We start from the raw sequence: 26,536 nt of genomic DNA, 5'->3' as shown, positions 1-26,536 counted from the left end.
GCATCACTGCCTTCAAAACCATGTGAATGGACCTCCGTGCCTTTCTGCTCTGGTCTTCTATTCAAAGAGTAAATAGATGTGGAAAGGACTCAGCAGAAAGCTCTCTGTGCACATAGTCCCAGGAGAAAGCAGCTGTGTCTATCGGCTCTGGTCTTTGCAATGATGATTATAGGTTATATGCAGGAGCTAGCTCGGTAGGCTAGTATGGATGAATGAGGAGAGGGGTTACGAGTGCATTGTGCCCCAGAAAGGACCTTTCATGACAGATTTCTAACAGATTACCTCAGCCTTTTCCGCAGATTTCACAGCTACACAAAACTGTAGCTGCCATCAGTTGATAGCTGTGCAAATTGGATGCACAGGTTTATTTTCTGGCTTAAATTCCTGTCACATTCTCATAACTGCCAACTGAACCCATGTTAGGGCGGTCGCCTTCGTTCTAGGCGAGCTTTCCCGCCAAAAGCACTTCACATGGAAAGGTGATGTTCTTTACAAGGGTGAAGGAAGGAGTCCCTCGTGACACGGTGCCAAAAAAGGAAATTAGGTCCAATAACCCATTAGCAATGCATAGCTGAATTTTAAAAGAAAAGCCTGGTTGGCAATTTTATTTCAGTTCAGTTTTGTCCAAACAGGTTATGTTTATTTGGCATTTTTATACAGTAACATAGACACATACATTTATGTTTAAAAAAACCCACAAACATTGCAGAAGAAAATGAGATGGTTGAATGGAAAAGCTAAATTGCATCAACATTCACTAGCTATCGACAGCAACACAACCACAGCCCCCTCATTGTCATCCCATGCTCATAACATCTCAGATGAAATCACACATTACATTTTTATGACATTTTTCAAGGATTAATTTAACATAGGATGTTTTGTAAAATTACCATATATCCATAACCTCCCTAACCAAAGGTTTTCTTAATGCATTCTTTGTAGTTTGTAGGGATTGTGGCCACTGCTCATACCACGGGCATAGTGGCTCTGGCTGCCATGCCCGTGTGGCATTGTCTATGGACATGGCTTGCAGGCAGTGTTCTGCAGACATGACCTGCAGCCATGTCCAGGTGACGCCATCCTCTGTGTACAGCCGTAAAGGCAAGGTCTGCAGCCGTGCCTTGTGGACACTTTGCCCGCATGCCCTGAGGCATTTGGTGTGTATTGCCCTTCATGGTAATATATTTAAAATGTAGTCTGCAGCAATGCTGGGGCAAAATGGCCTTTCCTGACATCGCTGCCGTGGCAGAAGGGCATGGGCTATGGCCAGATACAGGTGTAGGTCACACTGCCTGTGGCTTGTTACCATGACTTACAGGCCGTGCTGTGGCGTTCACCCTCTGCTTATGCCCTGCACACAGTATTCATCTGCAGAGCTCCAAGCAGGTGGGGATGGGGCAGAGGGCCTAGGGCACAGCCTGTAGGAGAAACTGCAGGAAACGCTGCACGGCATGGCTTGTAGATAAAAGGAAGCCTATACTGGTGAGCATTACTCATATTAAGAGTGGATTCCTGCTGTGTTGGTGGTCATTCCTTTTCCTTTTTCCTGTACCGTCCAGCTTTACTTTTATCACAGATTGTGCTAACGTTTCATCTTATGCTCTCAGTTTGAGGGTTTTTTCCTTAAGCGGGATCTGTGAGGATTTTTGTTTTGAGGGTTGGGAAATTCTCATTTATCAGCACACCAGGAGACTAGAGAAATTCGTAATAGGCCAGTTTGGCCCTTTCGCGGATGGAGGATTTGCTAAACTTTTTAAAACGTAAACGTGGGCTGGCCCATCCTCCATGGGAGCTCCCCTTAAGGGCTGATTTTATGGTCCAGAAAGGGGTCACATACTTCCCAGACCGGCCCATACTGAATGTTCATACCTGGCTACTGAGAGGCCTGAGGCACCAGAATTTGGATCTGTATGTGATACTGTCAGCCCATAGGCCCTTTGCAGAGGCACTTTATGCCTGTTTGAGGAAAAACATGTCCCGTTTGTTCGGTGGTTAAGGTCTCCATGCATTGTTGTGTTTCATGATTGCTACTTTGGAGATTGTATTATTTTTGTTCAAGAGGGTCATCAAAATCGTCATTTTTCTTTCCATATGCAAGAGAACTGCTGCACATGGAAAGAAAAGTGAGTTGGTTAACTCTTTCAAAACTATTTGCTGTTCTGTTGCGATTCTTAAGTCTGGTATTGATTTTCTTTATGGTAGCTCCTTTTTAGCTTATGTGTTACAAGTCCTAGAATCTAACAATGAAACTGATTTTCGTGATGGTGATGAATTCTATGCATGTATCCTTTTCGGGTGCATTGAATGGAGAAGGTGATTCTGAGATTGTCTCCTTCTTTCACCCTAAAGTGATGTTCCAGCTACAGATATCTTAGAAGACATCTATTGCTAAAATGACACTCAACATTTATTTGCCATTTTCCAAGGAATTCTGGATTGATAATCAGCTGTTTGATTTGATGACCCCCAGAAGAATGAGGTAATTACCAAAAAGACCACCTCTCACTGGACTGTCACTTGCCCCAAGACCTCTGAAGAGCTGCCAAACAAGGTTCTTGAAGGGTTCAGGGTGCATCCCACTGCTACTTCCAACTCATATAATTGTCCTCCATTGTTGAACGTTTGTCAGGCTGCTAATTTGTTCATCCTTGCTTGTATTCACCAAGCATTACTGTTGAAGCTCTTTGATAAGGGAGAACAACAGTTTTGGATTGTACATTTTACTGAAGTTACTCATGTACAATATATGTTCCTCATAATCTTTTGTCCTCTATCCTTTATTATGGTATTCCTTTGGGAGTCTTTTAAAAGATGAAGGATTTGTGGAAATGAACTAATTCATTCTAAGAACAAATTAATTACCCCTTATAATGTTCGTTCAGGTGAATATGATCTTCCTTACAAAGATAACTCTTTAACACAGCACCTTCCCATCACCTACTCATTCTCGTTTTATGATGCCAGCATAAGATGGTCGTGGAAATGGTGGAAAGACTCACAAGTTCATGTATTTTACCCATGTAATTTATCATAGTGTTGCATTAGTGACACTGGCCCTCATTCCGAGTAGGGCGGTAAGGGATACCGGGCACCGGTAAGGAGACCGGTGCTGGTAATCCCTTACTGCCCTACTACGAGGTCCCTTAGCGTGTCCCTTCCTTAACGCCTGGTCTGACCAGGTGTTAAGGACAGGACCCGTTAAGGGACCTGGGCGCAAATAACGGGCTTGGCATACGCTGGCCCGTTATTTGCACCCTCCCCATTCCCATTGAGCCCTATGGGGGCTCAAGTGGGAAGGGGGAATGGTTTGGTGAATGGGGACTTACCGGTCCCGCCAAGGTCAGACTAGACCGGTAAGTCCCCATTGCACCAAACTGGACATGGTACCATTATTGGTGGCAGTCATGGCGCAAATAGCGCCATGACTACCACCAACCTCGGAATGAGGGCCACTGTATTTTAGATCAAATGACCCTTCACATAGGAAAATTAGAACATACCTCTGTACTCTTGACTTCACATAGGGAGCTTCACTAAATATGGCATAGATTGAACTCGCTTCTGCTTTGTCACTGAGAACCTTCTCATGCTGGAATACTAGAGGATTCAAACATTTGTTTAGTGCTACTCAGTTGAACCTGGCTTCAAGTGACATTATTTGTTTACAGGAAACATGGATTTGTGCAATCCCACTATGCAATGGTTATTCATCATATTTGAATCACCAGGGAAGGGCCTTAAAGGGAGACCATTTTCTGGTCTATTGACTTTAATAAAGAACGTACAAGGATTTGTAGTTATTGCAGAAGCAAATCATAACTCTTTCGTGCAGATGTCGATAATAAAGCAGGAGAAGGTATCTTCAATGGAGGATATGACTAATGTTGAAGATAGAATCAACTTCTTTTGTGACTGCTTTGTGACTTTTGTTTGCAACCTTAAAGACAGAAGTGCTGTGCTATAGAATTGGCTGATCCTAATTTTACCATCTGTGGCGACTTAAATATTAGATGTCTTGATGCATTAGGAACGCCCCTGCCTCTAACTAGTTCACCTTCCCTCCCATCTCATGAAAGAGCGAGGCTTTAGATGCATGAACCGAATGAGAGAGAATGTTTTGTGCTGAACGGCCAAACAAAAGTAGATCTACCTGCTAAATCGACTTGGGGACAGGGGAACATATAGGCTACCTTGAATTACTTCTTTCTCTCTAAGAACTTACTACGTTGTGTAGTTTCGTTTGAGGTGATCCCTACGGATCATGGTGACCATTTACTACTTAAAATGACATGGGAAACCTGAAAGAAATGGCAGGTAATGGATCATTTGGTTCTCCTTAATGTCACGCAGGGGAGTAATATATTAAGAATAAAAAACTAAAGTAGAAGATTGAATTCTTCGGGAATTCACTAAACTCTTGGATATTGAGGGGAAAAGGTTTGAAACACACCCCCTATCCTTAAACTCTACCAACAGGTCAAGAGACAGCATTTTAAATCGATGCTCCAACCTAGGCACCATTACAATATCACAGTGGTTAAACAAAGGAAGTTACTAAGGTGGAGATTACAAAAAGGAAGCAAAAATATAAGAACCGGATGCTTTCTTTTAGAATGATTATATACCAGCAAGAGCCCAAATTAATGCTGAAGGCCATTTGCAAGCAGAATGTGCGCCAAACCCGGGACCTAATAAACAATAACAATCTGTTTACACCCTCTCTTTTGACTACTGGGGTTTCTGAAGTTGGTTGGGTGGCTCACTTCCAAATGTTATTCGCCCACTCGACCCCTCACCCCCATTATTGGAGAGGGAACATGATCAGAGGTCTCAGGGGGATTTGTTGATTGAATTTGACAAGGAAGTTCTTGAAATGTTGATACAAAAAAAAAAGCTAACTTCTTCACGTGCACCGGGATCCGACGGTCTAACTAGTTACATGATTTAGAAGGCACCTGGAGCCTGGGCCAGGTTTGCATTTTGTTTATTTCAACATATCTTGAAGGCAAAAGGCGCACCTGCTAATTGGAAGATGGCAATAATGGTTCCCATTTTCAAGAAGGGCGATGGGTCGAACCTGAAAAATTACAGACCTATCGCCCTCCTGGATCTATTGGGAAAATTGTTTGCATCACTACTTTTATGGCATTTGTCCATGTGGGCCAAGGAAGCAGGTCACTTCTATCCCCGGCAATCGGGTTTTGTTAAGGGAGTGGGGACAGATTTTAACCTGTATTTACTACACATTCGAAAACTAAGATCTCTGAAGAGTGGACAGACACTTTCTTTGGCTTTTATGGATCTTGAGCAAGCTTTTGTGTAAATAGATGTATTTTATAGAAGCAACTGGCGGATTGGAACTGTCCTAGAGACTTGTGGCAGGCTATTAAATCACTTTATTCTAACATCTTGATACGGGTGAGGTTAAATGAGCAAGGCTTGCTTTCCAACACAATATGTACCTTCAGAGGTCTTAAACAAGGTTGTCCCCTTGCACCTGCTCTTTTTAACTTATATTTATCTGATATGGAAGGGTCAAAGAACGATGCTAGAGCTTACCCGCCAAAAATAAATTGGAAATATATTCTGTTTCTGCTCTAAGCAGATGACTTGATACTTATAGACCAAACTCCAATATGGCTCCAACATAGATTGGCCCAATTTCAGCATTAAATGATTGCTAATGATCTTAAAATAAACATAAAAAAATCGAACATTTTGGTTTTTCACACTTTAAGGAGCTTGCAAAAAGTAAAGTTCAACTGGCATGTACACAATGAATTATTGGAGCTGGTCCATACGATCTTGTATCTATGGATCTGTGTTAATAGAAGTTTAAATGAAAGTCATTGGATTGTAAAGTTGAAATCAAAAGTCAAGATGCTTTCGGTTCAAGTAGCAATCCTTCATAAAATATATGGTAAATATACTATGTTGCCTATTTTGGCATTTTATGAAGAAAAGGGGATGGCGGTTTTGAACTATGGGGCAGAGGCTGGTCTAAACATGCATTGTAAAATATGGGAGATACTGCATAGAACATTTTGGAGGAAGGTTTTTCATCTCCCAAAGAGCTTCCCGATGGCCCTGATTAGATACAAGTTGGACCTCCAATCGTTATATTCAAAGTTTTGTGGAAATCTCTCTCTCTACGATGGGTACATTTGTAATGCATGCTGCTGCTACTACATGTGGCATTGTGAAACCAGGCTTTGAAGGGGAGATCTCCTAACCATTCGATCTCTGGAAAGAGAGATGTATACATTCTAGAGAACTGAATGTTATTCCTAAATATTCGTTGAAGTTTCCAAGCTCTTATTAAGCTCTTATTAAGGGATCAACTCCTCCGTCTCAGGCTAAACCTATATCCAACCATGGAGGTTATGTTTTTTCAGAAGCCCCTCCTGGATGGACGTGTGTTGAAGGCTTTGCCTGAATGAATGAATGAATGAATGAATGAATGAATGAATGAATGAATGAATGAATGAATGAATGAATGAATGACGGAAACATTGTTGCAGATAAGAACAGAATGCCCGCCCCGAGAACGCCGAAGACTATTTGGGCAGATGTGTCATTCGTGTATTTTCAATGTTTTTGGCAGGTGAGAATCCATCACTCACATTTGTGGGGATAACATTTTTAGATAAGGTTAAGGTATAAAGATCTACTATGAGAATTGGAGATTTTAATAATGATGAGGAATGCTTTTTGACGAAAGTTGGATAGACTATCACCATTGCACCATTATAATGAAATGTTTGATCTTAATCTACATACATTTATGTCCTTGTTTAACATTAGGGTGTTTGATACATTGCATGATTTGTTTTTTTAAATGTCACATTGATGGAATGGTTGTTGATAGGAAATATGAATTGTATGATAGATCAATTGTATAGGAGGCTTTTAAGGACCTGAAGTCTGGGAAAGTCTATGTTTGTTTTTATGACGTTTTGATTACGTGATAGGTTCGTAATAAAACAAGCACAATAAAAGAAAACAAAAGAAGGAGGCAATTATTTTTGGCCACATTGAATGCACATGCCAAATTTGCAGACCACTGACATATGGACAGGTATGCACACACACAACGACACATTGACACACACAATGCAGACAAAACCTACATGTCATGCATATCTGGTTCACACGCTGGGCACCGTTTAAGTAATGTGGACAGAGAGATCAAAAAGCAAACACACATGAAGTGAGATGTCCTGGGCGAAATATTTGCAGGCACACTGATTTCAAAGTGCAGACTACTCACTCATGTCTTGTGCAGATAGCTCAGCGGCAACGTGCTCGCCTTGAAAGCAAGATGTAAAGGAGCAACACAGGTTTGATCCACGTGCCCGCGCTTAGAAACCTCTGGGTATTAAGCGCATTATAAATAACCTATCATATCATATCAAATAATAGACACACCCTCATACACACACAAGCACAGAAGATGCAGAGGAAACGTACAAATAAATAGATGCAAATGATATGCACATGTGAACACACAAACACACACTCAAACTTAAGTTTAAATTAATAAGTAAAACTAAAAAGATATTGGGGGTCATTACAACCCTGGCGGTAGGGGGTTAATGGGGCCGGTAGAGCTGCCGGCCCCGTTAACCCCCTACTGCCTCATTACGAGGTCTCCTCGCGGGACCCAGGCATCATTAGCGGGTCCCGCAAGCAGACCAGCATGCTAACAACGGGCGCGTCATTAACATGCCGTTGTTAGCATGCTCCCCTATGGGGTCTCGAATGGGAATGGGGATGGGTTCCTGGAAAGGGGAAATACCGGACCCTCCATGGTCGTAATGGCCTGGTATTTCCCCATTCCAGGAACCCAGACCCGGTACCGGGAATGGGGGTAGCCATGCGCAAATAGCGGCATGGCAATCTCCAATGTTGTAATGACCCCCATTTTAACTCGCAACCGGTTGGTTACTTGTAGAGAAGTGATTAACATAGTCAGTTAAATGAACACCACCTCCTCTAAAAGTATTACATTTAATGAGATAAATATTATAATTTTAAATTACATAAATACCACTGTTCCTTCACAAAAGCACACACGCACGTATTAACATTTAGTACATGCATTTGATTCAAGACTGTGGACCACATCCATCTTCTTCAAAGTGCAATTGTGCAAAATATAATGTGGCACCTGGAAAAATAAAAAATAAAACATTTTCCGGGTTTGCTCACTTCTTTAATCAATTACATAATTTGTATAATTCCCAGATCATTACCTCTTTCATGTAGCACAGGAACATGCACCATTCTGTCCGTACTGTAAGTAGCATCCCGCATGTCTGACCAGTTTGCAGCAAAGTATCCCTGCCAGGAAATGTCTGCACTGTTTAATTCCAAATGGATATCTCGTCTGGTTTTTGCAAAGTACTTTGGAAACCAATAGATCCTGCAAACCTAGAGATTGGGACTACATCCTCCAAAATGAATTGTTCCCAAGATCGAAAACTCTGAACTGATCTAGGATTTTCCAAATGGGAGTGGGAGTGGAGAAGAGCCCCACTGGAGATCACAACATGGATGGATGCCAATTTCCTCAGAAGGAATGTTGAGAAAGGGAACCAAGGCCATGAAGTTAAAATAAATATCCCCATGCTTAAACACTCTGCCTTTCAAAGGAGCAGTTCCCACGAAACAACTGTAAGACACATGTGTGACATGTCAAATGTTAGATTGGTGGATGATTCATCAGCAGAAAATGTCCATCACCTGGTGTAAGAGGATTTGCTCTCAATGGAAAGAAGTGACCACCAGGGTGCAGGGCCTATCAGACCACGGACTGCCTTGGATGAAATGAAAGTGCCAACCAAGGAATGTATCACGTCAATCAACATTTTACCCTTGGTATAAAAGAAACTCTGGTTTTCATGTCAGTATGAGGTGAAGATGGAGAGCAGGCATGTCTGTGAAAGCTGTCCTGGAGAAAGGTGGTAGAAACACGGCTGGTGATGAAGAGTTTGTTGGTTGAGGAGGGAAAGATATGCAGAGTGCCAGAAGGTGGAGGGTGTTGTGGGTTCCTCAGCCAAGAAAACACTGGACCCAGGCGTCTTTAGGTAAGTTTATTAATCCACAGGTACACATGCAAGTGACATAAGCAGGTTCCTGGACAGTAAACACTTGCACATCCACACCTTGCAGCTTCAAGATGTAATTGCCACATTTAGAATTCCCAGTAGCCACAAACATACCACATTCTACAATGACGTCACCACATTCCGGTGTACCTCACTAAACTCCACATAACCAGTACTTGCACTTCCAGAGCAAGACTACTACACACCTCCCACCGCTACACAACCAAAATAACACTGAGCAATGGCCATGATGACCTCTACATAGCTCTGCCAATGTAGACTCAAAGATAAACACCCAACTTCTCTCTCCCTCCGTTCACACAACATCAGTTATATCCAAATCTACACACACCAGGATCCTCCACACAAACAATGCACCCATACCAGCTCACCAGACAATGACAAGGAACTGCTCCATCACTCAGTGAACATGAGGCTTCCACGCAAACCAAATGAAAGATCAAACTAAGGGAAGAAGAAAAAGGTGGACCCACACCTGCAAACAGATGGAACCCTACTGAACACCACAGGGCAACAAATAAAAACCAACTGTGCAGCAAAGAATAGACAACATAAAACGGACCAAATCTCAAAGCACAGCAATGTTGGATACAGAATACAAAGCTGCAGATACCCTTAGGATGACATCAAAAGACATCAAAACTACTGACAAACCCCAACAGCACACCACTTCAGTACTGGCACAGCACCTAACTGCAACCGCTACCCTGAACCAAAACCCTGAACCAAAAACTGACAGTCAAAGAATGCCGTTGGACGCCAGTAAACGCAGCACCTCACTGCATTGCAAACCAACATCATAAACAAAACTACAACACACACTCAGCAAACACCACAACTCAACTCCGGGAAGTAGGCACCAACAAATCATGACAAATGAAGGCACACAACACAGCCCTTGCAGGTCCATGCCCTGAGCCTGAAGTCCGGCAGAGAATGGTTAGGAGAAAATTGCTAGACATAATAACACAACAGCTCACTACAAAATACTCAACCCGTGAGCAACTCACTGCAAAAATACTCAGAAACCACCCGGCCATTCTGAACCCCAGCAGCACATCACTACAAAACTCTCAGAACCCACATGGCCATTCCGAACCCTGGCAGCACCTAACTGCAAAACGCACCAAAACTCTCAGAACCCACCCAGCCATTCCGAACCTCGGCAGCACCTCACTGCAAAACACACCAAAACTCTCAGAACCCACCCAGCCATTCCGAACCTCGGCAGCACCTCACTGAAAAACACACAAATGAACCCCAGCAGTGGCACACTTGAAAAACACTCTGAACCCACTTGGCCATTTTGAGAAATACACAAATACAACAGTGGGGAAAAAACTACAAATGATACACAAAAAAAAAACAAAAAAAACATGCAAACACATGTAATAAGCTTTGCCCAAAAACATGACTCCTCGAATCCAAAACATGATTTACAGTGCTTGCCCCGCACCCCCATGTCCAAATTCCTTAAAACAGCAAGCATACGTCCAAACAAGATCCTGTGCATCCCTGCACCCACATATCCATGTGGCACCCTAAAAAGGAAAGCAACATCAAATAACAGGAACCAATGCTGAAATATCACAAAACCACCCACAGGTCCAAGAGACCAAAAGAGGTCCCAATGTCCAAAAGAAGAAACAAAAGTTCCTAAAACCACACGGTAACATAAAAGCTCAGTTGGACACCCCAAGAATTACATGACTCAACCTATACCCACGAGGCCACAACACACAAAGACATCATCGTAATTAAAGGCCTTGACAGTTGTGTAAGCTGTGTGTTTCTCACCACGACCAAACCCACAGGGCCACAATACAAACATATCACAAGAACAGTACACAGAGGCCCCCCACACAAAAAAGAACCTAATAGCATTACCAAAACCTCTTAAAACCACCAAGTTCCTCCTCACCAGCGACCAAGATGTTTTCCATTAAGGTTCCATTACAGTGGCTTAATCTACACTGTGATGTTCCATTTTGCACAAGTCTGCTGCAGTCACCATAGACACCGACCCATGCTACCCAGACTACGATGCCAGAGGGACATGCCTTTGTATCTCTTCATTGGGGACAGGGAAAATCTCCCTGTCCGAACACACTGCTCCTCCGTCAAACTTGTCCCCATTGCCAGAAACCGCAGCTGCCTCTTCATCACTCTTCGCTGCACCCTCAGAACCAGTGCAGGTGAGCATAGTCACCTGACAAGAATGCTGGTGATGTGTGACCATTACAACTTTGCCCATGTGATTGGTGTATCTCTCCTAGCGGACCCAGTAAGATATCTGTGGTCACGCAGACCCCTTATTGTTATTGCCAGCAAATCTCCTGGGGACTGCACTCGGTGGCAACTCACAGACCGCCTTGCCAGAAAATCTCCTGGGAACTGTGTTTTGTGGGGCCCCGCCTCCAGCTAACTCCAGGACACCTGGACCCTTTGACTGCTGCACACTGATAGCTCAATGGAGCCTGTGTAAATGAGGACCGAGTGACCTCTGATGGGCCCATAGAATCAGAGCTCGCCCTCGAATAGCTTAAGGCAAGATAGCTGCACCTTGAGGATGTTAGGGTGCATGATTCACATCCTCCAACACAATTCAATAAGGACAACTCCAGGATTTGGCAAAGAGACTGTTAAGTTCATAACGGTTTATTTCATGCCACTGCTGCCGCAGAGCAGCCTTAGTGCCGTGGTCGAGCTCCCATCCTCAACCACCCCTCAGCATTACACAGAGCTAATTTTTATAGCCAAATGTGAGGGAGCACTTTGCCCCCACCTTTCCTGCACAGTCTTAGACAACTTCATTGTTAGCATTAGCTCACTGGGCAATTCATTTTTAATCAAACTAAACCTTCAAAATGAAATACACACTAGCATGCATTCCTGACTCTTCTTCGGTGCTGTGCTCAATTCTAATTGGTGCAGCTGGATTCTTCAGATAAGGTTCCAGACAGGGCCTAATTAAGAGTCTAGGTTCTGCCCATGAGTCAAGTTTCTGACTGCATGCTACCCTTGAATGTTTCAACTTTAAAATTACCTTAGCCTACCTACTCTGCTCATTTTAGCCACATTTTCAGTTGCATGCATTTTCATTAAAGGCATTAGGCAGCGCAATTTTCTGTCTGTATACAGAAAATCTTATTGTCCATTCTGTGCCTGGCCACCTTACTACATCATGGTAATGACATTTTCAACCTTATAAATATGATGCTTTTTGACTACTTGTATATACTGACATTATGAATACCATTTTCACATAATTACAACACCACATTAGTCCATATGAACTTCTCCGCTTAGGTTTAAGTGGGGGGGGCTGCCCTCCACTTCATTCAGTTGTTGATTCATTATATCTTAATTCGGGTCCTCCAGTACACTCATCCGTATTGAAAGTTTTTTGTTTGTAAAACAACAACTTTGAACCATATTCGATGTCCATTCTCCTTAATATTTTTCTAAACACATCTTAACACGATCTTATAATTAACGTATTGTTATTTAAAACAAACGTGTGTGTCATCTCCTTCCATGTAAGCCCTACATCCTGTAATCATGTGCCTTTAATCTAACTGTATTCCTTGGATGATTCACAGCCATTGTGAGACTCGAGAGGTTTGGTCAAGATCTGAGGTAACCCATTAGCCCGTTGTCTCTTCGTATGTTGCACCTTGTCTGCAACTCCCACCCCAACAAAGTACAGTCTCTCCTTGATCATCTTCTCCTGCCCATACATATCGTTTTCACTTTGTCCTTAACTCTTTTCGACACTCTTTCCTTTTCTGAATCTTCCGTTGTAGTTGTCATGAGTTTGGCGTTAGTGGACCGTCTGCGTCCTGTCACCTTTTACTTTCCATTGTGCTGTTTTCACAGTCGGTCTCCCAGGTTCTTTTGATGCTTAGACCAGAAGTCCATTGTTTGTTCCTTTTTACAAGAAGTTCTGTTTTTTTCCAGAGTGTTTCTCTTTCAAAAAGGGTTCATTGTTCAATGAGTCCACAAGAGGGGACGGTTCAGCATGGGGATGCAGAGTTGGGGGAGTCTTTTTGCAGATGCAATTCAGCGTCAGGCTTTCACTGGGTTTCTCTACGACCTCCCTCTCTCCTCACGCGGTTCAATGTTAATTTCCCAAGGCATACAGGTCCCTCGACGCATACCTGTAATATAAAACGGCATGAGTATTTTTTGTAAAATAACAGGTCTCTACTATTTAACACATTTCCTACCAACCCATTTCCTTAAAACCTCTTTTCGCATTTGCTCTTATACCTTATTCCCTAGAAATAGCGAGACATTCCCTCTTATTTGACACCCCTGCCTCCCGACAAGCTACACACATTTTTATTTTAAACATTTCCCTTTTGTGGGTCATTTTCACACCATAACTAAAATACCCCCCATTCCTAGCTCTGTGTGAGCTTGCTTAGAAAATGATTTTTGTTTTCAATAACACAAAATACACCTCGTCCTTCATGGGACACATTTTCCCCTTCCGGGTGCCACATGCAACCCTAAGGAGACAAAAAACCTAAAAAAGATGTCTTCTTCTTTCCTGGTCTTCTAGGCACGTCCTTAGTAGATGACAGAAACATCCTTGGGGATCCCCGTTGTCTGTAGAAAGTCAAAAATAAAGACAAAAGTCATTCGGGCATCGGCAAGGGGTCAGGTTTTCTTTCTGACTTTAACCCCCTTCCTCCATTTCTGCTATCAAAAAATACTCTCTGGGTCATTCTCCCCTATTCGTTTGCGCACATAAACAACTATTTTACAACCACCATGCGGGGATACTTAGTTTCGGCTTGGTTCTTTGGTCAGCTTAGCTGCATTCTTCCAGGTTAGCAGTAAATACTTGCTGGTTATCTGCACATACTTTCGCAGTTTAGCAGTAAATGCTTGCTGGTTATCTGCACATACTTCTTCAGCTTAGCAGCCCTTCTTCCTATTCTTTTTTTGTCATTAGTTGGACCATGGTCTATGCTTGTGCTTTGTGTTCATCCCAGGGAGATAGAACAGAGGCGTTTCGCTGCACACCATCACTGTCTAACCTGATCTAGCCTACCCCTGTCTTCTAAGACTATGGCACCACTTCTTACTACGTGCCTCCACCTTTATTGTTCCCATTAATGTTTGCCTTTTCTAATGCTGCATACCTCTATCATAACAATCCTTTTGACATTATGAAAATGATTACTTACCTTCAATTTTACTTCTGTTTTCTGTGGTTGTCTGAAATGGCCATGTTGTTATCTATGTTCTACTCTTTCCACACTTGTTGTACCTGTCTTGGGAAAACAGCTAACTTTTGAAGACATTGTGTCTCTTTCCACCTTTTTCCTGTTACTCGCCTGGATCCTGTTACTTTTAGTGTTGATCGATTGTGTGTTCACACCCTTTTGGCGTGAACTAGTTAGTACTTACCTTTTTCTCTTTCTCCCTAATTTAAGGCCATGCAGACAATTTCTTGTGCTTCCACGCAAGAGGTCCATAGCTTGTCTGTAAAATAAAGAAAAATTGTTACAGGCATTCACAAGTCGTTTTGCTTACTGTTTGTTTTCCACTTTTTGCTTTTTTTCCCCCTTTATGCTTATGAGTATATCCTTATCCTTTTATTCATTTGCCCAATTGTTCCTATTTCTCAATTTTCCTTTTATTCATTTTTTATTCAAGATAACCACTCATTTTCAGTATTTCCTAATTTATTTATTTGCTTATTTATTCCTGTGACCAAACCTTTTGCACTTCTTTGCCTCTTTTCTGACCCTATCTTCTTCCTTTTCTCCTTATTTCTATGTTCATCTTTCCTTTGAACTTCCTCATCCCTTCTTTCACGTAGCCTTGCTTTTCTTCTAACCTTTACTGTTTCTGTCTGTCTCATTCATAGGCTACTCTCTGGTTTGCGCTCAAGCTGCTTTTCTTGCTCTTCGTGATATAGCTGTTTCTGCCTTAGCCTGACTTTCCTTCTTATCCTTCCGTCTCTTATCTCTTCTGTTTGTTCTTCCTATGTGCCTCATCTAACTTCTTTTTAGGTCTCCCATCATCACTTCCTTTCCCATTGAGTTTCAATGAGATTTGTCCTCCCATCCATTCGTCCTTTGTAAATGCTATATATCAGTTCTGTCTTCACTTCCTTTCCTCTTCTTTCCCCCTCTCCCCTTATTGAGAGATGCACTTGTCTGTGCCTGATCCCCTCCTTTATTAACGCATCATTGCGTCTCCCCTTGTCCCTTGGGGCTAGGGATGTGAGATTCTTGTCCTTATCCTTCCCTTGATTTTTGTTACTACTGTATGTAGGCGGGGTTGCTATACCCTGTGGCTGCTTTTAGCTTTTTTTAATGGGTAAAGTCCCTCAGGCTTACTTCCCTCGGTTCCTGTTTCAGGCTGGGCAGGCGTCGCTGCAGGTGTCTCGCCCCCATCAGTGCATATGTTTTTTGCAACCAAGCTTCTCCAGGCTCTTCCTCCTTTGCTTGTTGTTATATTTTTCACACTTGGAGAACAGCATATCGTTTTCTGACTTTTTGCTTGTATATGCGGCATTTAAGTAAGTTGCCATGCGTTGTAAAATGGCTTTAGATGCAGACTCACTTTGTGGCCGCGGCATAAACATCTTGTGGGCGGTACCTTTAACCAACTCCGCCAATTGAAGTAATGTTTTCCGGGCTTAACTCTGTTTCCAACGATATCCTTATGTGAGTCCAACACTCCCATTACTACGAGCGAGCACCAAATACTGCAATCTCCAATCCAGTCTCTTACTGCCAAATTATTTATACCGCCAGTTTACTCAAAGAACATGAATCTGTGTGCGATTCCCTCTCAACTATAGAATCACATAAAACCCTTACTTGACTTCAACCAACAAGGAGACAAAATTCCTTACATGTGACATACAACAGGACATGTATAACAGACACTTGACAGACTAGACAAACACCAGCTGGACACACATATACCTGCCTTCTAATCAATACCCCGACATGGGGTGTAAACAAACCCCTTTGATGCCGTCTTTAATCGTCACCGTAGCCTATCATCCCCTATTATGTGGGCTCTGGGTTCACGTTTCCTCTGACCGCTGTATTAAAGCGCAGGAACAAGGCGAATCCTCTTATGCCCCCCCAGAAACCTTACATTTTTCCTCTCGGGTGCCCCCCTGGAAACCTTATGTTTTTCTCTCAGGTGCCCCCCGGAAACCTTATGTTTTTCTCTCGGGTGCCCCCCCTGGAAACCTTACTTGAACCACTACTGTCCTTCATGATTCTTATTTCATTCTGCTTGCTCTTTATTTATTTGCCATATTTTCCTTTTTTATGGCTGCCTTTATTTTCCTGGAGGTCATCTGTTTCTACCTTGTGTCTGCAAACGTTCATAATTCGTGGCCTGCGCCTGAATTTCTAAAATCCTTCCTCTCCTTTTTCGTTATTTCTTCACCAGGTCATACAGCTAGCTGTTCTTTACCATGCTGCCATGATAATGAAATCTTTTAGTTTTCACCCAAATATTCTCATTGACCTTCTGCTGCTTTCATGCTTTAAAATCATGCTTATCCCAAAATGGGGCATGTTCTACATAAAACATGCTTTCCTTGGCAATCTAAACGCTATCATCATGCTTTCATGTGTTGTCATTCAAACCTTTCTTCATTCATCTAAATTCTATAATACCTGAATCACAACTGCTTGTCTCAAATCACAAAAGGGTTTTCCCTATTTAATAAAAATGTTCTCAACTCTGGCCATCGAGGCCTCAAATTATAAAATACCACCCCTGGTATGACTCCATGCAAACTGTCCTCATGGTGGAGCTCCTAGAAAAAGCCTTTAGGAGCACCCCAAAAACCCCCTTCACTACATGTGTGCTATCCCCAAAATTCCCCAAAAGCTGGTCGCAGATGACCCAGTAACCTCCTTAGTTTCAGGGGCATTCTAAGTCAAAAATGATAGAACACATGAATGGCAATGGACCATTCAGCTACAGGGCAGTGCCTGCTCCTGCCCGCACGTTGATTTAAAACCCCATGTAAAATCGCTTGCTTCTCATCTCATGAAGTTTATCACTACCTCTTTTAATTCTAACACTACTTTTATAGCTGTAAAATAACCTTTGCTCATGAAATACCAGGTTACATACTACACTCTGCATTGTTGCACTTATTGTTTGAGTGTCAGTGCAGGGACGTCATTTGGGGGTTGCCAGGGATCGTGGCTGCAACCCCTGAGGTATCCCTTGTTGCCCCGTGGTCTCCTTTGCTACCCCGAAATAAAAAATGTTTAAAACTTTTCCTACAGTGATATCATCAGAGGTCAAGGGTCATGAGATGTCGCTTCCGCTACCTCTATCATTTTGGTGGAATGACGTCCCTGTGTCATTACTTCCTTTTCACTACCAAATATGCTAATGCCTCCGACACTTTCCTTTCCACGCCATACTTGCAACACCTGCTCATTAATTTCTCGTGTCATTATCAGTGTTAAATTGTATTACAACACTGCCATTCTTGTAGGCATCTTACAAAATCTTCACAAGCTCTAAAAGTGCAGAGTGCTGCTGTGCGCAACTCTCAGTATTCATTGAAAGAATACACATGATTTTGCATCAGACAAGCTGCGCACTGGCTACCCATGGAGGAAAGGCTAATTTTTTTAAATCACAAATGTAAGTCTTACACAACGCTAGTATATTTAACTGATGCTGCTACTAGGGTCAGTTCAGCCGAGTGACGGCTGGTGACTTTGGAAGTTGGTGGGGCGTACATATCTTGGTGGGAATTTGTGAGCGAGCTAAGCCACATCACACCAACCAGTGTGCCGTGGCTTCTCCCTCTGCAAGGCACTTTGGAAAAAATGGCTTCCAAGATGTGCAATTTACTGTCCAAGCCCACAGAAATATGACATCACAAATCCTGGACTAATTATGAGTCGGAAACAGCCTGGAATCCACTGAAATGTCAGCAATGTTTTTTTTCCAGATCAAGGACATCTGGACTGGACTAATGTGAAGGCATTAACAAATAATGCTTACAGATAATTTTTTTCTAAAATGAAGCACCTATCAACACCATTAAAGGCAGTTCACAAACATGGGAACACTGTGCCTCTGCCATACAATGCACACACACAATAGACTTAACTAAAAGTCCACATATCATAAATACAAAACAATATCTGTGCCTAGGTGTCTGCAAACAAAGGGTATGAAAGCCAAATGCCCAAATAGCACACCATTGAGTGACATGTATGAGACTGGTGGCATTCACAGTTATGCACAGACACAGATTCTGCCCTTTGAAGGATCTCTGCCAGCCCAGAAAGGGGTTGAGAGCGAGGAGGCAGCTAGATGAGACTCTAACCCACATTCTCTAGCTCTTTCAAAGCGACACATGCTATAGGGAGCACCATTCATACTCGAACTGCCATATTCCATTTGCCTAAGTTGCTGGTAGTCCTGCATGTATGCGTCACTGGGACTGCTGGCGCCCTGACCCAGCCAATTTCTTCTGTGATGCTCAGCCAGGGTCTGGTTGCCTACCTGCACCAGGCTGCTTGCCACCCCACATATAAAGAAATAAAAATGGAGCTAATACCTGTTTCATTGTCATCACTGGTTCCCCTATTGGGTGCGCAGGATGGTCATACGCAGCCTTGAATTCCCCCACCCCATGCAAGGATTGAAATCCCAATTTAACAAGTCAATTAGGTGTGCTGCAAACTCAGTGTTACAATTCACCACTACTGCTAGCATTCTGTTTCCATACAGCACTTAACAATACATAAACACAAGCACACGCGTTGCAGCAGGGCCTACCTAGGTGAGAAGCTTTTCCGGCATGCAATACGAGAGGCAAGCATTTCTTAAATCCTGAGCTACCACCCAGTGCTCGTCCTCATGGACTCCTTGTCACCAGCTGCTGTCCCCATTGACCAAAGGAGCTAATGCTGCAAGGCTAAACTCCCCCGTCTTGTACCCAAACCATGGAATGCTTTCTCTAGTGAACTTAGAGTAGAGCCATCCCTCCTCATTTCCCGCAAAACTATCAACCCTACTTTGGTTACATACCTCTATCAGTTCCCCCAGCGGTGTCTGTACTCATCCCCCTTTTGCTAAATTAACCACTACGCTGTGTTTTACTTAGTATACTCTTTCCAGTGTGAGCTTAACGTGCAGCTCATTCATAGTAATTACAATATATATCTATTTGTTTTATAACTACAGGTGATGCTTCGTCACGCAGCCCCTGGTGTATGCCTTTTTATTATAATTTACAAGCCCCTTCCTTGTAATAGCACCACAATGCCTACGGGCTTCTATGTGCTCCATGCTACTAGGAATCGCTCATACCTTGCCAGATGACAGTAGACCCCTTAGATGTTTTTATTGGAGGGCACATGGGGTGGCTGTCCAGGGCCCCCCATAATGCTGCCTGGTCTGAAGTAAGATTCCAGTTTACATCAGGCTTAAATAGCACATGCCAGGAAGATTTAATTGCATGCTGCTGAGGCTCCAAACCCATTGCCTGTCAGTTTTGACAAGTACATTCTGCCTTGATCAATTAAAACATGCAATGCCTTACGTTTTCTTTGTGGAATACATAGTTTGGGTAACACAACCTTTTAGCGTTACTTCCCCTCTGTGGGAATGCTGCTGAACGTGTACAACAGCCAAAGTTGAAATCCATATTCATCCACGGAGGTTCAGCAGTTGTCACAGAGTGTTAAGCACTTATTTCAGTGATATGTGTTCATGTGAATGATCAGAAGGTCACATACCAGTAAGACTGGCTGAACTGTCTTTAAATCTGAAGTTCACCAACATACCTGCACATTTACCTGGGTTTGCATGACAAGCGGCAGGATTAACAGCACTGTTCCTGCACCAGATAGGAGTTGAAATTAGTTTGCACAGCTGGGCATTCTTAAAACCTAAGCAACCCCTGAAAAGATGTGCATAGAATATCCATCCAAGCGGCAAACAAGCATGCAATTTCGAGACTGTGCAGCCAAAGTGTTCATGCTTGTGTCCTGGCTATGCCAGCAGACGGCACAGTGATCCTGGTCAGATCATACAGGATCCCTTGCATTACTGTGCTGTCTTCTGTGAGGTTTTACCTACTTGCATGCTGGAACTCCCCTTGATTATGGAGAAACTGATGCTAACATCATTCCCACGTTGTGTAACCCCCTTCTGTAATATTTTGGTTTTAAAAATTGTCAGGTTTGGAAATGCGGGTTGCTTACGTTTGAAAGTTATTTTATAACATTAGATTGTTTTAGTTCATGTTAAGAGCTGGAAGAGAAAGCTCTCAACTGCAGGAATTGCAATATTGGCACAACTCCCAGCTTCACCCCTTAAACACTGTGCGATCCTGGGCATCTCATTTAATCTTTTATTGCCTAACATTTCTAAATTGCCAGTCTCTAAACCTTTCATAATCGTCAGCCCTTCAGGGTGATTTCTCTCTCAGGGTATGTTTTTCATCGAGGCACCACTCATAGTTTCACTGGCTATGGGGTTGTTTCCATTATGATAGTGAGCATTGACATATTGCATACTACAGGCACTTGTACCCTTGAACTCTAATGGCAACGCAATTCGAAAACCATGTCCCACTCCTACTCTCAGTCTGCCTGGATAAAGACGCCTTCCTGGCAGCTTCTAATCTGCCTATTCTGGGCTGCATGTATCTTTTTACATACAGACCTACATTAATACTGCAGGCTGCATACTTTCCCGGATGCTAAAAGGTATCTTGTTTCTATACTAGAAGAGAAGTAACTTCTTCGTAGATTGCTAATGTTGGCCTTCAAATGCTACTTGTTTCTCATTCTGAATAGCGCAGGAATGGAGAGGGTAGGGGACTCAAAAGGGCGTAAGCATGCTCATCTTGAGCAGCATAAATATGTATCACAGAGAATAAGGCCTCTAGGTGCTACTGAATATTCCCATACAGATGCCTCTCATGAGACAGGTGAAACGCGCACAGGCTATCGGTAAATTAATGCATTTCTTTGTCAAACTTATTGGCAAACACGCAAGAATGTCTTTTGCCCATGCCCGTTCATACTTACCAGAATGCATTATTCTTGTTGGCCCATCAGTCCCTTCTTGTCAGTCCTATATATATCTGCCTTTTAAAAATTCACAACTGGGGGCCTAGTTTTAGTCATCCGACTCCTAAAGCTGGCATGCCCGCCAATCAGTACTAAAAATAAAAGAATCTTGCATTGCTTTCCTCAACAGGCTAGAAGCTTTAAGATACAATCAAACCCCTGCCTACTTTAATGCACTTTATTTTCAAAAAAAGAGATGCAATATATAAGACACATTCACTCAATCATTCTCCAGACCACTGAAATAACCTCACACTTACATCGGCTGTTAGCGTGTCCACCACGAGTCATAATGAAAAAAATGTAATGACCCAGTCAGATCTGAGCCCTGCATTTACCATACAGTGCATTCCATTTCGCTCAGCGCGCTTAATGCACGAGAACAGTACTTCTATAAATCATTATAATTCAGCTATTTTACGGCAAAAATCTATCGTTCTTGGCACGATTTATCAGTTATCTTGTCTTCTACGAGGACATCATAAATTTAACTTCATAGCTGCTGGTTTGAAACAAAATGTGTTCAAGTGTACAAGCTTTTTGCACTTTTCACAGGCTGTTTAACTCTTTTTTGGCTGAAATCACCACAAATTTGTGTGCCTTAAACTATAATATCTGATCACCTATTTTAATGCAATTTTTCACAATTTCAAAACCTTGGCTTGGCGCCAATTTTTTATTTAGCTTAAAATATCATTTTATACTAATTCCAATATTTTTACAGTGCACATGCATTTATGCCATGAGATAAATCACATGAACAGCCGTAACATACAACAATTAGACACACGACATAACATGACGTGTCAAAATCAGACACGATCTGGTCGGCTGCATGGAAGCCCCTCATGAATATTTTACTCTTGTTATTTATTTTTAAATGCAGTTAATGTTTTTGGTTTGTTCCCAAATCTTGACTGCCATTATTCTTTTTCCCCGTGTCCCTGTCTCTATCGGCTAGGGCAGTTTTCACTCACCTTTTTGTTCTCCCGACCCTCGCGATCACTACCTTCTTCAGGTTTTCGTCTGGTCAGATGGCCTTAGGAATGGGAATAGAGAGGTTTATAAGCACGAGCCCCTTGAGGTCCCGACTGCAGTCTCAATTACACTACCATTGTCTACGGGGAGCTTCACAGTCTACTCAGCTTGAAATGGCGAAGGACTTGTGATTTTGCCAAAGACCTAGAGTTACTTTGTGTCAACGGCCATAAGGTGTCTTATTTTAATCAATAGTTTATGGTCAATAACCATCCTCCTCGCTACCAAATGTAAACGAGGACCGAGTGACCTCTGACGGGCCCATAGAATCAGAGCTTGCCCTCGAATACCTTCAAACAAGATAGCTGCACCTTGAGGAGATTAGGGTGCAGGATTCACATACTTCAACACAATTCAATAAGGACAACTCAAGGATTTGGCAAAGAGACTGTTAAGTTCATAACGGTTTATTTCATGCCACTGCTGCCGCAGAGCAGCCTTAGTGCCGTGGTCGAGCTCCCAGCCACAACCACCCCTCAGCATTACACAGAGCTAATTTTTATAGCCAAATGTGAGGGAGCACTTTGCCCCCGCCTTTCCTGCACAGTCTTAGACAACTTCATCTTTAGCATTAGCTCACTGGGAAATTCATTTTTAATCGAACTAAACCTTCAAAATGAAATACGCACTAGCATGCATTCCTGACTCTTCTTCGGTGCTCTGCTCAATTATAATTTTTGCAGCTGGATTCTTCAGATAAGGTTCCATACAGGAGCTAATTAAGACTCTATGTTCTGCCCATTCGTCAAGTTTCTGACTGCATGTTACCCTTGAACGTTTCAACTTTAAAATTACCTCATCCTACATACTCTGCTCATTTTAGCCACATTTTCAGTTACATGCATTTTCATTAAAGGCATTAGGCAGCACGATTTTCTGTCTGTATACAGAAAATCTTATTGTCCATTCTGTGCCTTGCCACCTTACTACATCATGGTAATGACATTTTCAACCTTATAAATATGATGCTTTTTGACAACTTGTATATACTAACATTATGAATACCATTTTCACATAATTACAACACCACATAGGTCCATACAAATTTTGCTGCTTAGGTTTAAGTGTGGGGGCTGCCCTCCACTTCATTCAGTTGTTGATTCAATATCTCTTAATTCAGGTCCTCCAGTACACCTGCACTGCATCTCGCTTGAGTTAACCACTCCTTCCCTTCTGATAACACCATCTGACATGACTGACAGAGCCGCCTGACTTCCACAAAACAACCCGGCCAGCAAATCCTTTTGATCCTTGCCTCGCAGGAGCTGGTACTGCCCAGCCTGCCAACCCTCAGGGACCACCACACACCAACCGGCCTGGTCACTGCCTCCTGCTGGCACCATTTGTGTGGATGAGGACATCTGGAGGTCAGTGCCCGTCAGCTTGCTGCTCCCTCCACCACAGCTCCAATGCCTGGCACCTGCTCCAGGGACACTTCCAAGACCAGCTCGTCATCAAAATGTAGCGGATTCCTTAGCCAAGAAGACACTGGAACCAGACTTCTTAAGGTGAGCTTATTAGTATACACATACATATCCGGTAACTCACATAAGTAAGGTCCTGGACAGTAACCAATGGCACATCCACATCTTCCAGCTCCAAGATATAGCTGGCACATTTTGTATCCCCAGCATTCACACACACACCACATTCTGGAATGACCTCACCGCATTTTAATGTACCTCACTACATTCCACTTAACCTGTACTTGCACTTCCAGTACAAGACTACTACAGAGGGGAGATGAAAATGTTGCTGAATAGGGAGGAAGAAAGAACGGAGAGGCTGAGAAAGTGCAAGTAAAATGAGGAAGGCTGATCTGTAAGGGCGAGTTTGGGGTTGCAGAAGGGATAGTGGAAGGAGAAGAGAAATTAACACCAGAGGAAATTGAAGGGATAGGGGCAGAAAGGAGGGTAGAAAACACCAGTGACAGGTGAAGATGAGAGCTCAAACAGGGTCAGACTATAGGAGGAGCAAGGAAACAAAGGTATCTCTAGTGGCCCTGTAGCTGGATGGCCTAGTAAGAACTGGGTGCATAACGAGTGAGGCATCATCTGGTATGCAGACAAAGGGCATCTTCTGCAGAGGTTTAGAGCCTTAATAATGGTAGGGCCAATGCCTAACAACCTGAAAAATAGCCTGTAATCTGGCAAGACAGACGGATCTATGTGATCACTGCGCCACCATAAATGTTGACTCTGAAAATGCTGACATCCATTGCGGTGAGATGCAGTGATCACATAGATCAGTTCTTCCCTGTATCCCCGTACCCACTTTCTCCCCAACCTACTTACCTTTTCGACAGCACACTTACGTGGGTCAGAGCTGGTGCTGCAGGGTCCTTTATTAAAACACGTTCATGTCCCCGCTATCCAAAACGCGAGAAGATGTGATTGATCATCAGGGCAGATGCTGTTTCTGCCTTGCAATTTGGGGTCGGGAGACATTCCACCCATTTAGTAAACAAGCAGACGTACAGTCATGCCTGAAGTGTGGGACGGTAAATGTAGATCTGGTACATATGTTCCGGGCATGCACAGAGATTGGCAGATTTTGGAGGGAAGTAGCCCAGACAATGGCAAAAACAGAGATTACCCTGGATGTGGGATCCCCTAAGGCTTGTCTGCTTGGAGGTTTCCCAAGACCTAAAAGAGCTAAACATGTGAGCAAACGCAAGGACCTAGCATATATACCTACTAAATGCAGAATAGCGATGAGATGGAAGCACAGGTTAGACCGGCAGTGACAGTATGGTGGAGGGATCTGTTAAAATGGGCCAATGCGGAGTCTGTGGTGTGGCAGGAAGCTAGAGGGAAGGAGGCTGAACAGGAGGAGGGAGGTTTGGAGGCTTGGAGGGAATTGGTAGCTGGCCTGGCCATCTCAGGACAGGGTGCTCAGGATTTGCAATATACCATTAGACGGACAATACGGTGGCAAAGTTAGAGGCTGATAGGGGAAGGGAGGTGTGGAAGGATGGGTGTCAAGTAGGCCGGGAAGGAAGGGGGAGTTTTAGAGGGGTAGAAACAGTTATATAATTGAATGTGTAATGTTGGTACTGATCCACAGTTTTAAGGTGGAATGTTTATGTATATAAAACCAATACAAATTATTTTTAAAAAAATTATGTGGTTATCCCTTAATCCTCAAGCATGGATCTAGAATAGATGTCTGGCACCCTACCTGGCCTTATATCTGTAACCATTCCTGTTCCAAATGGACAAGGGAACAGGATCTGTGGGGTATCAAACAAGTACAATTTTGAGTACTTAGCTATAAGCTAAAAAGCACTAGCCTCAATGCCAGACAACTTGTTTGTAGGTCAGCTGAGTGCCCATTGGTGCTCCAGCAACAGCCCAGGAGGTGTACCACTTCGAAGGAGAACCAACACTCACGATTGATGAGTGTCAGGGGTCACCAGAACCACAAAGCTGGCAAATGTCAGTGACCTTTGCTTGTTTCAACCCCACTTTGGTTCACTGGTCATAGGCGGTAAAGCTGACCATGAAATGTGATGTAACAGAACTCTTTTGGACCTCACAACCATGGCCCTATCAGGGGACTATCCTGGGCTTTATTAACATTCTGTGTACATGTTTGATCTCTCAAAAACCAATGATCTTTTTTTAAGGACACTTGTGTTCATTTGGTTACTGTATCTGAACCCTTCCCTTCTTTGGTACAGAATAAAATACTTTTTGTTAAACCCTCATTGAAGGGTAAAGTCTTCTGATGTTGCCTCGCCGTGTGATAGAGGGTGCATTCATGTTTATTTACTCTTATGATTTGACTACCTGAATATGTTTCTTTCTCTTCCTTTCTACTGCTCACACCTGAAAGATATTCACATTTTGAAATTTGGCAAATAGCAATATAAAAGCAACTGTAAGGGCAAGGAGCCTTGCCCCTTTGCTGGATGATTGGATGTACAGAGCCGCCCAGAGGTTCTCAGGGGGAGCGGCGGCAGCTGTAGAACAGCTGCTGCTGCCCAATGTTGATGCAGAGTAATTCTAAAGATGAGAAATGTGTGTGAGATCTGAAAAGTGGTGAGAGCAAGAAGACGGGGAGAATGCCTAGGACTGTCAGGTGCACACACCTGGGACTAAACACCAGAGAAAAGTGGAGCTAGTCAGAAGGTCAGAGAGCAAAACGGATGCATCTGAGATCGAACAGCAGGGATAGAGAGATCTGGTGAGATGGCCAGAGAGAAGGCGTACATAGATAGAGGCCGAACACCAACAACAGCGATAGCAATAGCGG

Source organism: Ambystoma mexicanum, chromosome 1p (assembly GCF_040938575.1).
Source record: "Ambystoma mexicanum isolate Mex_15411 chromosome 1p, UKY_AmexF1_1, whole genome shotgun sequence".
In the NCBI taxonomy this organism is placed as follows: Eukaryota; Metazoa; Chordata; class Amphibia; order Caudata; family Ambystomatidae; genus Ambystoma; species Ambystoma mexicanum.
The sequence above is the reverse complement of the archived record's forward strand: the minus strand, read 5'-3'. Positions refer to the sequence as shown.